A 17,268-nucleotide genomic window follows, 5' to 3' on the forward strand; every position below is an offset into this window, starting at 1 on the left:
GAGACCTAGCTACAGCCCTACCCTAAGCAACATTCGCTAATAGAAGAAGAATGAGGGGGAGGCTGTGGCAACGATAGTGGCACCTCAAGTACCCTCCACACATAGTATGACGACCTGAGGAGCATAGTCGTAGAAGCAGTTGTGATATGCAAGTACGAGGGACATCTGATAATTTAAGAGACAAAACTGATACAGTGTTTTTTACAAAATGAGACTTTCACTGCTTCTCGACGTAATTCCCGCCAATATTAATACACTTGCCCCAACGATGAACTATTTCTTTTTTATACGCGATGCAAAGAAGTCTTTGTCTTGTTACTTGGACCAGTTTCTCATACATTCCCTTACCTCCTTGCTGTTGCTGAATTTTTTCCATCTAATGCCTCTTTTAGAAAAGAGTCATCTTCCCTCTCATAGCATTCTTTCAACACATGCTGAGTCTTGTTTCTTTGCGTTATCGAGTTAACTCTTTCGGGACGCATCTTTCACTTGTTTTGCCATACTTAAGCTTGATACTGAGGACGTTATGAACAGGTCCAACATCTACTGCAGCTGTTTCTGCTGTATATTCAACTGAATATTTCGCCAATGCGGGTTTCAAGCGAAGGAGTTGTCACTTCAACTGGCCGACCAGGACGTTGGTCATCAACCACTGATGTACGACTGTTTTCGAGCCGTTCTACCCACTACTAACAATTTGGCTCATACAACTTACGTCGTAGTGTAAAATCATTCGAGAAAAGATTTTAGCCGGTTTTTCCCTTCGCCTTGAGAAAGCAAAAACCGGATCGCCGATCGTTGTTCAGCTAATGTGCAAACTTCGAGCGGACACGCATAGTTAAATACAATATTGAGGTTATAAACATAACAATTTTTTCCGCCAGCTGTTCTCAGCTCACCCCAGTGATGCCGACCCAAAGTCATGACAGTGTAAAACTCCTCCTACAAACTGTTTCACTTTGTTTTTTTAACTGTTGAATGCACTCGCAGATTGCCTAGGTTTCCTCCGATTTTTTCAACTGACTTGATGAAACAGTGGATTATCATGGACTCCGGACAGGGAAGGTGACGAGTTTAGGTCGGCTTTAGTACAGTAGAAATCCAGGACGATGACACATCAGTAACGAAATGTGCAAACCTTTTACTTAACATCAAACTTGTCGCTAGCGAGTCAGTGTGACAGCTTTACTTACTCTCGCTGCCTCTCATTTTCCACGCGAATTTGGCTCGATCGCCGTAAAGACAGCAACACGCGTATGTTTGTATTTTCTCATTACATGTCTGTGACTACGCCCAAATCTACCGGCCAGCGAGGGTCCATTATTTCAACAATATTTTAATTTGTTGTCCTGAGACCATCTTTTATTTCTTCAATCAGACTTACAAAACTTGCAAGGACTTGGCCTTCACTGAGCCGACGTAATTCAGGATGCAGAATGAGATCAGGATTTTTACGATTCTCTATCAGGGCCTTGAAAAGGCGGTGCTGTAGACGAAGGTCTGGCATACACTAAACTATTTTGTAACTGTTTTCGCGTCATGTCCGAAGACAAGAACTCTGTCGTATAAAACATCCTGGTGGTTAAGACAATGATACGGCATAAAGTTCGGACATGATTTATCCTTCTTGCAGACGATTTTATTCTTCTGCAGTTGCAACCAATATAGAAACATTAAAGTCGTGTACTCTTTGACGATACATACTCTTGTCCGAACTTCCGTTCGAAATGATGCTCTTGGCACAGATGTCAGGAATTCTAATGTCAAAAGACGATTTTAAAATATAAGTGGCATGTGGGGTATGTAACCGATTGATTGCCCACTGCAAATATTAAGAACAAATTTAGTGCTCCAGAAATAATTCACCTGCTTTGTATCTTGTCCGTGTATATCCTGCAGAAAATAGACAAGAATTTCCATTATTCCCCAAATTAATTGTCAGTCATCTTGTACAGGAATCTCTGTTTTAAAAACAGACCACACATGTAGTATTCAGAAGCGAAAATGATTTTCCTGAAAATTCTATATTTGACTTTCTAATGGAATTCCGTGTGTCTATGACACTGGCGGAAGTTAAAGTTTGCGAAGAGCATATTTTGAGCCAATTTCAACACACTAGTTCTCTGACGACGAAAACATTATTCATTGTTTAAATGATTTGTTTTTTATACCCCTTTTCGCTCACGATCTGCCTGTGGGAGTTTCAGTAAGGAGTGTATATCATAAACGTATTTAGTGGAAAGATGGTAAAAATTACACTTCACGTGTTTGCTGGAAGAATTTCATCCATATGGAAGCTTTTGAAACGTGGAGCTATAGAACAAAGCTGAAGATAAGATAAGTAGATGGGACAGCTAATGAGAAGGAAGCGAACTGATTGAGGAAAAAAGAAAGTTGTGGCACAACATGACTAAAAGAAGAGACTGGTTGACAGGACACATCCTCAGGCTCAGAGAATCGTCAATTTGGTAATGGACGGAAGTGTTAAAACAGTAGAAGTGAATCTAGGTATGAATACAATAGGCAGGTTAAAAAAATAAAAAATAAAAAAAGAGTGGTTCAAATGGCTCTGAGCACTATGGGACGTAACATCTGAGGTCATCAGTCCCATAGACTTAGAACTACTTAAACCTATCTAATCTAAGGACATCACACACATCCATGCCCGAGGCAGGATTCGAACCTGCGACAGTAGCAGCAGCGCGGTTCCGAACTGAAGCACCTAGAACCGCTCAGCCACTCTGGCCGGCCTGCCATAGGCAGGTTCAAATGGAAGTGGGTTGCAGTAGTTATTCAGAGATAAAGAGACTCGTGCAGGATGTGTGTAGAACCGTATCACACCAAACTTCCGACTGAAGACCACTACAACAAGATCTAGTTCGTGAGGACGCCACTGTTGATTTATTTAAAAAAACAAAAGAGTTATGTCAGTGACAAAGTTGTTACTTCATCCACTACATGTTTCGGCGGTTAAACCATTTATCACCACATTTAAGGCACGTTTTACATACTTGCTTTTAGCATCAAGCATTGGCGATTTCTTCCAGCTTAATGCGAGGTAGCGATGAGGTTGGGTAGCGATTTCCAATTGCAGTAGGAACAGTACGATTGCTGCGCTCTGAAACAGTTCACTCTACATCAGTCATACATCCCAATTTTCGGTTTAGGACTGCAGTAGGCACACTCGTCCTCTTGCACTTTGTAGTCGCAAATTAATTCCATGGCTATCTCGCACGTTACTGTAAGAAATCACCGATACTTTCTACTACAAAGAGGTATGGGTACGTAAAAGATGTTTTCCACCTGAGTACGAAGGTTTAACCACCCACCGCAACGCATAACTGATTAAGTAAAAAAAAAAAAAATTGGAAATTTGTGGTAAGGACTATGGGACCAAACTGCTGAGGTCATCGCTCCGTAGGCTTACACACTACTTTATCTAACTTAAACTGACTTACGCTAAGGACAACAGACACACCCATGCCCGAGGGAGGACTGGAACCTTCGACGGGGAGCAACACGAACCGTGAAAGGAGTCCTAGACCGCACTGCTACCCCGCGCGGCTAAGTAAAAACTTAGTTAGAAGCATATATCCTCGTTGCAGCGAAGCAGCATAAGTCTATTAATAAAGATAAGTCATCCGGTCCAGATAGTATACCAATTAGGTTCTTTTCAGGGAATGCTGACAGAATAGCCCCAAACTTTAGTAATCGTATACAACAGCTTGCTCGACGAAAAAACCGTACCTTAAGACTGGAAAGTTGCAAAGGTCTCACCGATATTCCAGAACTGGAATAGAAGCAATCTGCTGAGTCATAGAAACTTATCAGTGACGTCGAGTTTTAGTAGGTCGTTCGAACCTATACTATGATCGAACATTATTAATTACCATGATAAAACTAGGTACTGCTACATAACTACCGACGATTCTGAAAAAATCGTTCTTGTTAAACATAACTAATGAGTGCTGTCGAGAGGGATCTCGAATTAAATAATTTTTTTTTAAGCTTTCCAGAAATCTCTTGACACTGTTCCTCACAAGAGACTTCTAATCAAACTGCGTGCCTATAGCATATCGTCCGTAGTGACTCACGGAAAGTCATTGAGTAACACAAAAGTGAAATCTGGCATTCCCCAAAAAAATGATATAGGTCCTCTGTTGTTCCTAATCTATAAGAACAATTTACGAGAAAATCTGAGCAGTCCTCTTGGATTTTTTGCAGATGGTGATGTCATCTAACATCTAGAAATCTAGGAAAGTCATCAGTACATCCAAACCAACTGCAAAATTATTTAGACGAGATATCTGTATAGTGCGAAAAGTAGGAGATCACCTACATGAGCACTAAAAGGAATCCGTTAAATTTCGGTTATACGATACATCATACAAGTGTAAAGGCTGTCTACTCATATGAATAGCCTGGGATTAAAATTACAAACTACTTGAATTGGAACGGTCGTATAGATAATGTTGTGAAGAAGTAGAACAAAAGACTGCGGTCCAGACAGCAGTATGCTGCCAGAATAGCCCCATACTTACTAATCATATACAACCGCTCGCTCAAACAAAGAGCCGTACCTTAAAACTGGAAAGTTGCAGAGGTCTCACCAATATTCAAGAACGGGAATAGGAGCAATCTGCTGAATTATGACCCATATCACTGACGTCAATTTTTAGTAGGACTTTCCAGCGTATGGCATGCAACAGCAAAATTATTTGCACGAGTTATCTGTATAGTGCGAAAAGTGTGAGGTCATCCACATGAACACTAAAATGAATCTGTTAAATTTCGGTTATACGATACATCGCACAAGTGTAAAGGCTGTCTACTCAGCCAAATAGTCAGGGATTAAAATTACAAGCTACTAGAATTGTAACGATCATATAGATAATGTTGTGGGGAAGTAGAACAAAAGACTGCGTTTTATTCCAAGAACACGTACACTATGCAACAGATCTACTAAAGAGGTTGGCCGCGCGAGATTAGCCTAGCGGCCTGATGCGCTGCAGTCATGGACTGTGCGGCTGGTCCCGGCGGAGGTTCGAGTCCTCCCTTGGGCATGGGTGCGTGTAATTGTCCTTAGGATAATTTAGGTTAAGTAGTGTAAGCTTAGGGACTGATGACCTCAGCAGTTAAGTCCCATAAGATTTCACACACATTTGAACATTTTTTACTAAAGAGGTTGTATGCACAACGCTTTTACGTGCACTGCTAGAGCACTGCTGCGTGGTGTGGGATCCGTGTCAGACACGACTGACGGAAGACATAGAAAAAGATCAAAGTAGAACAGCTCTTTTTGTATTATCGCGAAATAGGGGAGAAAATGTTATGGATGATACACGTGAGTTGGAGTGGCAACCTTTCGAACAAAGGCGTTTTTCTTTGCGGTAGGACCTTCTCATGAAATTTCAATCACCAACTTTCTCCTCCGAATACGAGAGTATTTTGTTGACTCCCACCAAAATAGGAAGAAGTAAGCATTGTAAAAAAAAGAGTCTGATCCCCCACGGAAAAGTTTAGGTGCTTGTTTTTTTTCTCGCGTGCTGGTCGAGTGTGGAACGACAGAGAAATAATCTGAAAGCGGTTCAACAAACTCTCTGCCAGGCACTTAAATGTGAATTGCAAGACTATGTGTTATTTTCATTGCATAGTGTGGATCATGAATGGACTTACGGCGTCCATAAGAAACATTTTCAACATTCAAAGAGGCAACGAGGCAAAAGATTTGAGAATTTTCCATTAGAAAGTTATAACGGTGGAGTTGGGAAGTTTGCGAAACGTGCAGCTAGCGTGGGTATTTTTCCGCTCTTATCTCAAAGGGATGGGTCGCCCTTCAGCAGGGGCTATTAGCGGCTCGATACTAGGAAGCAGGTATGCACACCACCCTGGGCCGTATCCCATGTTGCCAAGTCTCCGCTTCTGGCGCCAGGCGCCGATGGTATGTACAGCGAAGCTGTTATAACGACGGTCTGTCAGTGATGTCTGTCAAAACTGGATATCAAACTACAGATGCTCGAGCGTGCCTATTTTGCTTCTTGCCGCGCTACAACATGGCGGCTCAAATTAGCAGATCGCAAAATAAAATACTTTCCAATACTGTCATCGTTATTAACATTATTATCATCCATCTATGCACCAAAATAAGGGGCTGTTTCTTGCTATGCTATAAGCGTTACGCCTCTTTTTATTTGCGAAGCAGCCTCAGTGACCCGCAACGCATGTTTGTTCAAATGGCTCTGAGCACTATGCTATTTAACTTCTGAGGTCATCAGTCGCCTTGAACTTAGAACTACTTAAACCTAACTAACCTAAGGACATCACACACATCCATGCCCGAGGCAGGATTCGAACCTGCGACCGTAGCGGTCGCTCGGCTCCAGACTGTAGCGCCTAGAACCGCACGGCCACTCCGGCCGGCGCAAGTTTGTTGCATACATACAATAATCATTTACAACACATACACATTACGCAAAGCGTTTAAATACGAGTGTTGGAACTTTAATCGTGTCAACAATTTATTTTCAACTTTCACACAAGAGACAGATGTTGCTAAGTCTCCCTGTGTTTCAAAGGAGTCAGAGTAGTGAGCAGCATTCTGTGTAACCCGTCGCCAGCGCTGTGAAAATTGTGGGACGTCCTCAGCAGCTCCAGTTGTGTTAATAGTTCGAGTGAAGCGGTCTCCGCCCGAGGTATCTCACGGTTCAATCCGAATGCCGTGATGTGCTTCCTTCAATTTAGGAATGAAGTCGAAGTAACAAGGGCTTAAGTGCTGTGTGTTGGGCGGTACAGCGCTTCCCAGCCTCGTGGGTCCTAGATATCACTGACAATTTGCTCCATTTACGCCCGAGCGTTGTTGTCGCGCAAAATGATGGATGGCCCCCCCTGAATAGTGTCGTCGCTTCTTTCTCTAAGCCGTTCACTTTTCAAACATAACCAGCGATCGGCTTAGAGAAAGCGACACTTCACTCACTTGTGGGTATAATTAACGAACGGCTGCGCGCGTTTTTAAGTAAGTTTACGATGTGACTAGCATATGCGATCATGAAGCTATTGCAACATTAAGCAAAATTAACATCTTCATGAAACGACATAAAGCGTCGTTCGAGCCATGTTACAAACGTAAGCAGACTTATTTCTTTCACCTGGTGCACATCTTGTGCGCCCTCAGATTCACGAGCTTTTCTGAGACAAGCAGTTTGATAAAATGTTACACTGCGATGAGAAGACCGTCTGGGAAAGTTGCAAAAATGTTTGTTTCTGCTTCTTACAAAAAAATTATTCTGACGCTGTAGCTAAGTATCTCTCTTAATGGTTGCTTATTTAAATGCACTTCGATGACAAATAAGGGAAGAGACTACGACTACACAGCAGCTTCTGATTATGGAAATAAGATTGTAAATACCGGACTTGTTAACATGCATCCTTTCAACGAAATTTTTAATTTTTTTTATCAAATAACATCTCATTTACGACTTTTGTGAATTTGTTTCGCGATATTGTTTCTACAGAGATTAGTGCTCCTGTAGTCATACGGTACACAAATACCAAAGTTTCAGGTAAATCACGTAGAACAGACAGATTTCCGTGCTTTGTTCAGTTTCAGGCTTATTTCCCTTTTTAGACAATTTTATTACCCATGTTTACTGTCTTTCTAATATTTGGAACTGGTAACATAAAACAATAGATTTTATTTATTAAGTATTTTCTTTTGGAAAATCACAGCGCTGTCTGAACTCTGAAATAAATATTTAGCTGCCCGGGCGAATAATTATCTTCAATGCGGTCAGGAATCAAGCCCTTCCGTGGTTGATACTTCCAGAGGATTCAGCGTGTTATCGTATTATTTCTTATGTATGATAATTAATTTGTACATATTTGATTCCATGCAAATTGGAACCATCGAAATCAGCCAGTTTAGTATTAAGGAGCAGATAATTAGGAAGATGGCAAAAATAAAATACTGTGCTATTGTCGCATCATGGGGGATGCTCTCATCCATTGAGGGAGGGAAGCTCTCATCCCTTAATGGAAGGGGGAGGGGTGAAGCTCTCGTTCCTTACGTTGCCATTGGCGCGTCTGAGTAGCGGGACGCAGCGAGAGGGTCGGCGGGGAGGGGAGAATTAGTAGTTGCCAGGAGGACCACTAGGTAGCGCCACTCTAGCGTGCGTGCGTGCGGTAGTCAGGGGAAGCACTCAGCGGACGTCAGTTTCTTGAAGGAGCTCAGAGCGGAAGGGTCTACTCTCGCTGACTTCTCTCTTCAACCTACGCGTTCTTCTCGACGTCGACTACGACACCACCTGTTGCCGACACGTTTCTGCAGCGACACAGCGAACAGGTAATGTGCACGCTGCGCATAATTTATGCGACCCGTTTTAAGTTAGTTTGCATTCTTCGAAGATACACACGGCGTGCATTCTTTTTATGGTTCAAAATACGCAGATGCTAACCGGTATGTTAATGTCAGTCAGTTTCTTGATTGCGGCGGAGAATCTTACTAGTTAAACATAGTGCATTGTTAGATGGAAATTCTGTGATTGTTTGAAGTGGCGTACAATAAGTTCTGCCACGGGGTGTTTGTTTGCGTGGTTAGCATTCGTTCGGGTATCTGTGTCAGTTCATGTAGGGAGGACTTTAAAAGATAAGTTCGTACGTCGCTCTACCTACATGGTAGTTCTGTTAGCTTTGAAAAGAGTTAGAAAAGAAATTTGCCACTGAATGTGTAATTCAGGATAGAAGTTAATCTTCACTTTGCACGATACCTTCGGTGCGCATCGGTCGATGCACTTGGCTACCGGTGTATTTATCTTTTTTTGAAAATCGCTCTAGTGCGAGGTAGGAAGGCTTCTTTGCAATTATCAACCCGTGCTTCGTTAGAAATCAGTGGCAGACGATTTTTTTCTGTGGAAACGCCTTTGCTTTTATGACTTCGTGAGTGCTGACGCTGATGCAAAACTGCTGTTCTGCCTGCTATTAACTTACACTAACTGTTATCTTATTATGAGACTATTGTATTTGTGACATTTTTAAAGGCAGTACTACTGAAAAAATACTGCGCAGAGGATGACGTGCAATCAACTGTAAATGTTGTGTTACTTCTACTACGTTTTCTCTGCGTGATTTACTGGAATGTATATGAAGTTCATTTCGGCAGAGTATGCAAATGCTTTTTTTATGTTTTGGTGTTCTTTGGTGCTTTGCTAATAGAAGATGATTATGAAATGAGCAGATGTTTTGTGTGTTGTGCAAATAGTCACTAGCGCCAACATAAAAGGGAGGACTTAGTAAATGTAGCTCAGTATCGTATTATTGGTATTGCATGGCTGTCTTGTTAAAAATCTGATTATTTTTATAGAATCTGGCGTCATTCCGTGTATTGCTATTGTCAACGACCTGTATTCAGTTTTTTCGCTTATTCCTATTGATTTTATTTCGCAGTCGAACGTTGTCATTCGAGCTCGGGTGTAGTGAAAATAATGCAGATGTTCAATAATATCTTCGTTTCTAATACATTTAATCTTTCTGATTTACTGTGACATGAATAGCAAACGCATTTGTGGTTCCGCTAACAGTTTTTGCCATCTTGCGAAATAATTCTTGCATCTGATGAATCAATATAAGTATCGGTATCAGAAACTAAACGAGCTTGGCTTCAGTATGTAAGGAAACGGCGTCACCGAATTTAGTACAAAAATCTGCAACTAAAATGCAAAAATCTTAAGGCGAATACTGCAGATCTACGCGTTGACAGTAGCCAACTTCTCAAAACGACAAGTGCGCTCCGAGTGGTGAAAGAATCAACTTAACGCTATCGTTATCATGTATCTGTGATTTGCGCCAGCTGTAGTTTTGTGAATTTTGCTTCTCGATGGTGCGGGATTCGTGGGAAAAATGTTTTGTCACAGGCATATAAGTTACGGCACAATAGGCGAAAGAAAGTCTGCGGCAGCGCTGTTGCCGGGTTTCATCTGCGGAGTGCAAACGGCTGCAGACCAAAACAATAGTCGTCTATGGAGCTGCAACACCGAGTCGTTGCCGTATACAAAATCGCGATATGTAACTGGTTGAAGTTGATGTGTGAAACCACCGGGACAAGTCCACTGCAGCTATCACGGTCGTTCTTTACGGCCACGAGCCTGACAGCGGCCTTACGAGGAATCCAATGTATTCGCATTTATTCGTAACAGCGGCCTTTCTGTGCCTTAGGCATACCCGCTGGTAGTCTTTAACGACTTCGCTGTAAAAGTGTGTAACGTCTTATCAACAGGTGCAGCTCAATTCTTTTCTTGTAGTTTGCTTACGCAGGCTGACGAAAAAGGCCCGTTTTATATTTGCCCTCTTGAGTGCTTACTATTGTTATTTAATGTGTGAAATGTGTAAACCGTCGCGCAGTGATCGGTGAAAAAATAGTACGGTTCTGTACTGGTTTTTTTTCCTCGAATAATTGAATTTGCGTAATTGTGTGGGCTTCCGCGGCCAGAGTCAGTTGACAAAGTTTTCTGATTATGGTATCGAGTCATAATGTAAAAACTATACTGGAGTAACCAACATTTCGGTCACGGTTACAGTGACGTTCTTCTGAGTCTACTATGGTAACCATGGCTGAACCGTCGTTTCTCCAGCATTATTTTTTATATTAATACTGTGCTCAGAAAACTTGTGTGGTCATTTGAGCATCTTGTAAAGATATGCATGTGGCTTCTAGCTCGATAAATTCTGCGTAAATATCCGCTGGCAATTATTTAAACGAGTATTTGTTTACAGATTCCACCGTGACATTGGTGAGATTGTCGGCAGTTATAGGCCTTTGCACAGTATTCATTTCGGTGTGTTTAATTTCTGTCAGAGTTGTGTTGACACTCAAAATAATTGGGGACTAGTTCAGAAAAGTATGTTCTTTCGAATCTAGTTACCAGAAGTGTTTGTGTTTCAACGCAATTACGACAAAAATTGTAGAAACTGAAGTATTTTTGTTTACGAACGGCTGTATGAAAAAGTACAATTTAACTGTCGAAATTTTAATGTTTGACATCAATGAGATTGGCGCTGGACGATCTAAATATGAATGTTGAACTATCAGCGACATTTCTACACTTATTTATTTCTGTTCCACTGCGGGAGGCTATTGTCGCTTCGTTAGCGCACCAGTCGCTAGTTTGGGCATGTTCACAAAGTCCTTTTTCTCATTCATAGTGATGGTTCGATGTATAAAGCACTAAAGTTAAAAATTTGACTTGGTTAGTAACATAAAATTTGAAGATAACTTTTCCTATCTTTAGCAAACAATCTCATCCAGCATCTGATTGACGTGTCTGGTGTTTCAGATGGGCGATTGAAGTACGAATATTTCAATCCTATCCCACAAGATCAGACAGTTTCCTGCATCTTTCCACAATAGTCTCGGGGAATGAAATGGAAGTTGTCTACGATAAAGCTACTTGAAAAACTTATAAACAATTCACGGGAAGTCGCTAAGTAAATGTATTTTAGTGTTTTGAAATGAACGATCGTAGCCCCTGTCAACATGTGTAAATGTTAAACTCAGCGAAATTTCTGTGTCTATTTGATTTAATTATTCCGGTCCCCATAGAAGAGGCTATTTTATATAACTCTGGACAAGCTGTTTGCTTTTGTCCGCAAAGGAGTGTTTCTCATAAACAGTGGCTTGTGTCAGTGTATGAAGCAATGTCGCGAGCAGTGAAACTGAAGTGTGGCTTGGTTAGTTCATGTGAAGAGGGATTGCCTGTTAGGTAATGATCAGGTTTCCTACCTTTACCATATAATCCTATTCAGTGTATGACCTTTTCCGTTGGCTCGAGTGGGTTGTTACAATTTTTATATTTATTTTTTCCAAGTGAAATGGAAATTGAGGTAGATTTTTTGTTTGTTTTTACATTGCATTTCATGTTTCCTTGAAAAACCTGCGAAATCTGTCGCTCAGATTGATGTCGTAGTCGTGTCCATGCTGTTTCAGTATGACGCCACCAGCTTTCAGCATCTTTTGACAGAAATTTGTAACTGTTTCGACTAAATCGTTTTTGTGCCGCACCTAAAAAGAGCTGAATACATCTTTCCGAATTTGCAGTGTCTACTCAGTGGATATAATGTGGGGGCTTAGAGTGTTAGTGTTTAACGTATATCGATAACGATTTACGTAAACTTTCAGCGGCCTTGTCATTCTTTTAATTCAGCCGAGAATCACGCGTTTTGCCGATAGTACAATGCGCTGGTTGTACGTAGGGAATTAGCGGCTGTGAATGATAAATGTCTGGGCTTGTCTGTCAAAATATCTGCCGCGATACATATGTAACAGTAAGGAGCGACCTGGACTGGTGTCTACAGTGAGTCAGTATGTCTCTTACTATATCAGCACCAGTCTTAAGTACGAGATAATAGTGGCTTTGACACTGTACTCATATCCTGATGGATCTTCGCGCACCTAATCACAGTGGTTTCCGCTCAGTCATCCATATAAGTTTCTGTGCTATTTCTAAAGTTGAAGACTCGCTACTCTCCCTCCAAAGTTGCTGCAAATCGTTGGCCCTTTTAAGTCCCACAGTGCTTAGAGCCATTTGAACTATTTTTTGTTAAGGATTAACCATAACCAAATTCCCAGGTACCGTAACCTCACTGATTAATGGTGTGCTGCTTAGCGCTAAGCCAAGTTATTTTTTTCCAGTTTGCGCTCGATATTTAGACAACGGACTCAGCTGTCTCCGTATGTTGCGAGTTGTGCTGCCAAGACTACAACCATTTCTCATCGCTGTTCATAGATAAGTTAGGCGTCCACTACGATCTGTGATGCTTTTTTGTTTTTTTGACATCCGTACTAATATTCCGTGAAACGAGCCCTCTCTTAGCGCTTTCCAGCTTCGGTGGGTGTGAGTTTGCTTAGGTTTTCCGACTCAACTGTCGCCGAACACTGCCGCTGGTATAATCCTGAAACGAAATACGGTGAGGCCTGTCTAGGGGTGCAAACGCCAAGTTTATGGCACAACGTAATTAAGGAGCCTATCAATATAAAGATTGAAAACCTAATGAACAGGGATGCTGGTTTCAATTTTGAAAGAGCGTGTGGCGCGCGTAGCGTTATGGATTGACGCTTGAGAAATGTAGGATTGTCAGTGGCTGTTGCTGCCGTGTCAAACGCTTTCTCACGCTCTGGACAGTGACACCTGTCGTTCCCTGCTGGATGAATGATGCTGCCCTAAAATTACATGTACACACAGCAGATCGTCTAATTTGCACTCGTGCATGGGAATTAATGCAGACCGTTGCCAAATACCTGTTAATGTGAAATTTTGTAGAGCCTTTTAGAGTAACTATACTTAAATATTGTACGGATTTTATATTTGACGTAGTTTCAGAAATAGTGAAAATTACTAAAACTAACTGAAATTCTTATCTTCGCATTACAGTCAACATTCAGACGCTAATTTGTTTTTGTAATTACATCAGAGGATGTCTTAAACTGAGTAAGTTGTCGCCACAAAGTTAATGAAACGATGTTTTAAAAGTATAAATTACGAAGTAGTCTCGGCTTTCAAAAGTATTAAATTTTTTATTTTGTTTATTATTATTTTGATGTGATATAACGTTTGAGGGAATGAATAGGACATGTATGTAAAGCAGGAATTGTTGAAAGCGTGAATAACAGTTGTGAGTAAGGGTGAGAATCTGATTTGTGCAGTCTTGATATGAATCTCATACACGGGAGGGAAAAGTGAATTGTGGTTAGGTTAGTGTTGTTTAACGTCCCGTCGATAACGAGGTCATTAGAGACGGAGCGCAAGCTCGGGTTAGGAAAGGATGGGGAAGGAAATCGGCCGTGACCTTTCAAAGGAACCATCCCGGCATTTGCCTGAAACGGTTTAGGGGAATCACGGAAAACGTAAATCAGGATGGCTGGAGACGGGATTGAATCGTCGTCCTCCCGAATGCGAGTCCGGTGTGCTAACCACTGCGCCACCTCGCTCGGTAAAGTGAATTGTGAAGCAGCCAGTTTTCGCCGTTGTAGAAAACCTCTGTCACAGTATTTAAGATACCGTCGTATGAAATTTTTATAGCGCTGTCTGATTTAACGAATTGGTGAGGTTTATTTATTTTTTAAGGACTAATGGCCAAAATTTTGTGCACATGCCAAAATCAGTATTCCAATATTAAAAGCGACATACTGCAACCACGAACAGTGTGGAATAGTATATATACAAAGAAGTATAGAATGCATTTGTATTTTAGAAACTCATTTGTTTATTTGACCTTTGAGTCTGCTGGTAAATAGCTCACGGTGGTCATGAGTCAGTAAGAAGCTGACTCTTAAGACTCCGTGCATCGTCAGACGCCTTTTACATTTCTCGCAATATCTTGTTAACGAATAATCAAGCAATCGTGAGTGTTGAGTTAAAAAGAAAAGTGGGTCCCGGGGTTTGGATGAAATGAGATATCGGTATGGACGAGGTCGCTTTTCCGAGAAAATGGCTCTGAGCACTGTGGGACTTAACATCTGAGGTCATCAGTCCCCTAGAACTTAGAACTACTTAAACCTAACTAACCTAAGGACATCGCATACTAGTTATCTGTATAGTGCGATAAGTATGAGGTCATCCACACGAGCACTAAAACGAATCTGTTAAATTTGAGTTATACGATACATCGCACAAGTGTAAAGGCTGTCTACTCAGCCAAATAGTCAGGGATTAAAATTACAAGCTACTAGAATTGTAACGATCGTATAGATAATGTTGTGGGGAATTAGAACAAAAGACTGCGTTTTATTCCAAGAACACGTACACTATGCAACAGATCTACTAAAGAGGTTGGCCGCGCGGGATTAGCCTAGCGGTCTGTTGCGCTGCAGTCATGGACTGTGCGGCTGGTCCCGGCGGAGGTTCGAGTCCTCCCCGGGGCAAGGATGTGTGTGTTTGTCCTTAGGATAATTTAGGTTAAGTAGTGTGTAGGCTTAGGGACTGATGACCTTAGCAGTTAAGTCCCATAAGATGTCACACACACTTTTTTTTTTTTTTTTTTTTTTTTTTTTTTTTTTTTTTTTTTTTTTACACACATCCATGCCCGAGGCAGGATTCGAAACTGCGACCGTAGCAGCGCAGTTCCGGACTGAATCGCCTAGAACCGCTCGGCCACAGAAGCGCCTAGAACCGCTCGTCCAAAGTGTCCGGCTCCGAGAAAACCCTTAGAAATTTTATGAACCGTAGTTCCACTCGTTTGGCCTAGTGCCGCCGCCCATTTTGACGCCATTGAGAGCGGGGTTCGAGAGGAGAATGCTGAATTTCTTCAGCTGTCCACAAAAAAATTCAGCCATATAATTTCATACAAACTAATTGTTCTTCTTACGTCTTCAACCATCAGTGTGGCTGGCAGTGGTTTGCCACGCTTCTTTGTAGGTGGTGCAGGTGGTATCGTCCATCATCTGGTTGATGTATTCCAAGTTCTTCTTCTCTAGACGCAACGTTGCAATACGATTAGAAATGGAACGCGAACTTGAGGTCGGTCGGTAGTAGGGAAAACTAATGTTAGCCTTCGGTTTGTTGGGAGAATTTTAGCAAAGTGTAGCTCATATAAAAAGCCGATCGCTTATAGTACCCTGGTGCTACTCTTTCTTGTGTAATGCTCGAGTGTTTCGGATCCCCACCAGATCGGATTAAAGGAAGACACTGAAGCAATTCAGAGGCGTGCTGCTAGATTTGTTGCCGGCAGATTCGATCAGCAAGCGAGTAGTACTTACTTAAATGGGAATCGCTGGAGGGAAGACGATGTTCTTATCGCGACACACTTTTGAGGTAACTTACAGAACCTGCATTTGCGGCTGATTGCAGAACGATTGCAACTGTGGCTGCCGCCGACACGCATTTCGCACAAGGACCGCCAAGACTAAGACAGGGGCGCACAGATGGCCATTTTACCACTCGCTCCATTTGCGAGTGGAAGAGGAATGGGAATGACGAGTAGTGGTAAATGGTACTCTCCGCCATGCACCTTATGGTGGTTTGCGAAGTGCGTACTAGTTGGTTTCATCCGTAAATATTTAAATTGTTTAGTGGGCTCAAGAACTTTGGTTTGTCGTCATATAATGATAGACTCGCTTTGGTTAAATAAACTTAAGCATGAATTGCATAGTAATTATGTAAAACACACTAAAAAGTCCACGATGTGTTTCAGTGATAATAGTTTTTGGCGGTCTTCAGTCCAAAGGCTGGTTTCATGCAGCTCTCATCTCCAGTCCGACCTGTGCAAGTCTCCTCATCTGTGCATAACTAACGCAACCCCCATCAATTTCACCCCCTTAGTGCATTCGAACTTTGGTATTACCCTACAGCCGACACCACCCCTCGCTCATTAAATTGACAATTTGTTGATGCCTTGGGATGTGGCCTAGTGATTTTAGTTACTCAGTCTACCCATCTAATTTATAGTATTCTTCTGTAGCATCACATTTTAGAAGCTTTTATTGTCTTCCTATCTGAACTTTCCAAGTTTCTTCTTGGTTTCCCTTACTTTTTGCACAGTGCTCAGAATGAATAACGTCGGTGATAGGCTGCGATCCTATCCCACTCCATTCTCGATCGTTGCTCCTCTTTCATGTCCTTTGATTATCATATCTGCAGTCTGGTCCCTGTAATAGTTTCTACCAGTCCCAGTATTTCATCCCTGATATCTTCAGAATTTCAAAGAGTGTAGCCCAGTCAGCACTATCAAAAGCTTTCTCTAAATCTACAAATGCTATAAACACAGTATTCCCTTTCTTCATCCCAATTTCTAAGTAGAGTCATGGAGTCAGTACTGTTTCTAGTGTCTCTGCATTTATCCATAATCCAAACTGCCCTTCTCCAATATCGGCTTCTGGATTTTTCCATTCCACTGTAAGCAATTTTTTTCAGTATCTTGCAGGTGTGACTTATTACACTGATAGTCCAGGAATATTCACACCTGTCAGCACTTGTTTCCTTTGTCATTGGAAATATTACAATTCTTCTTGAAGTCTGACGGCCATGTCAGGCAGATTTCGTTTGTATTTTATCCTTTTTTGTACTTGTGGAAAGCATATGACTGTGTTGTCTATCTGTACTGTGTGTTGCAACAATATTATCATGAGTCTGTCCCATTCCATTCACATATTGTACAAGGAAAAATGCTTAGCTATGTATCCTTATAGGTACTCTAACCACCTTTATCTTTTCTCTGGATCCACACCCGTGATATATGTTGGTGACAGCATAATGGTTGCACAGTCATTTTCAAATTCACACAACA

This window comes from Schistocerca piceifrons, chromosome 2 (assembly GCF_021461385.2).
Source record: "Schistocerca piceifrons isolate TAMUIC-IGC-003096 chromosome 2, iqSchPice1.1, whole genome shotgun sequence".
NCBI lineage: Eukaryota > Metazoa > Arthropoda > Insecta > Orthoptera > Acrididae > Schistocerca > Schistocerca piceifrons.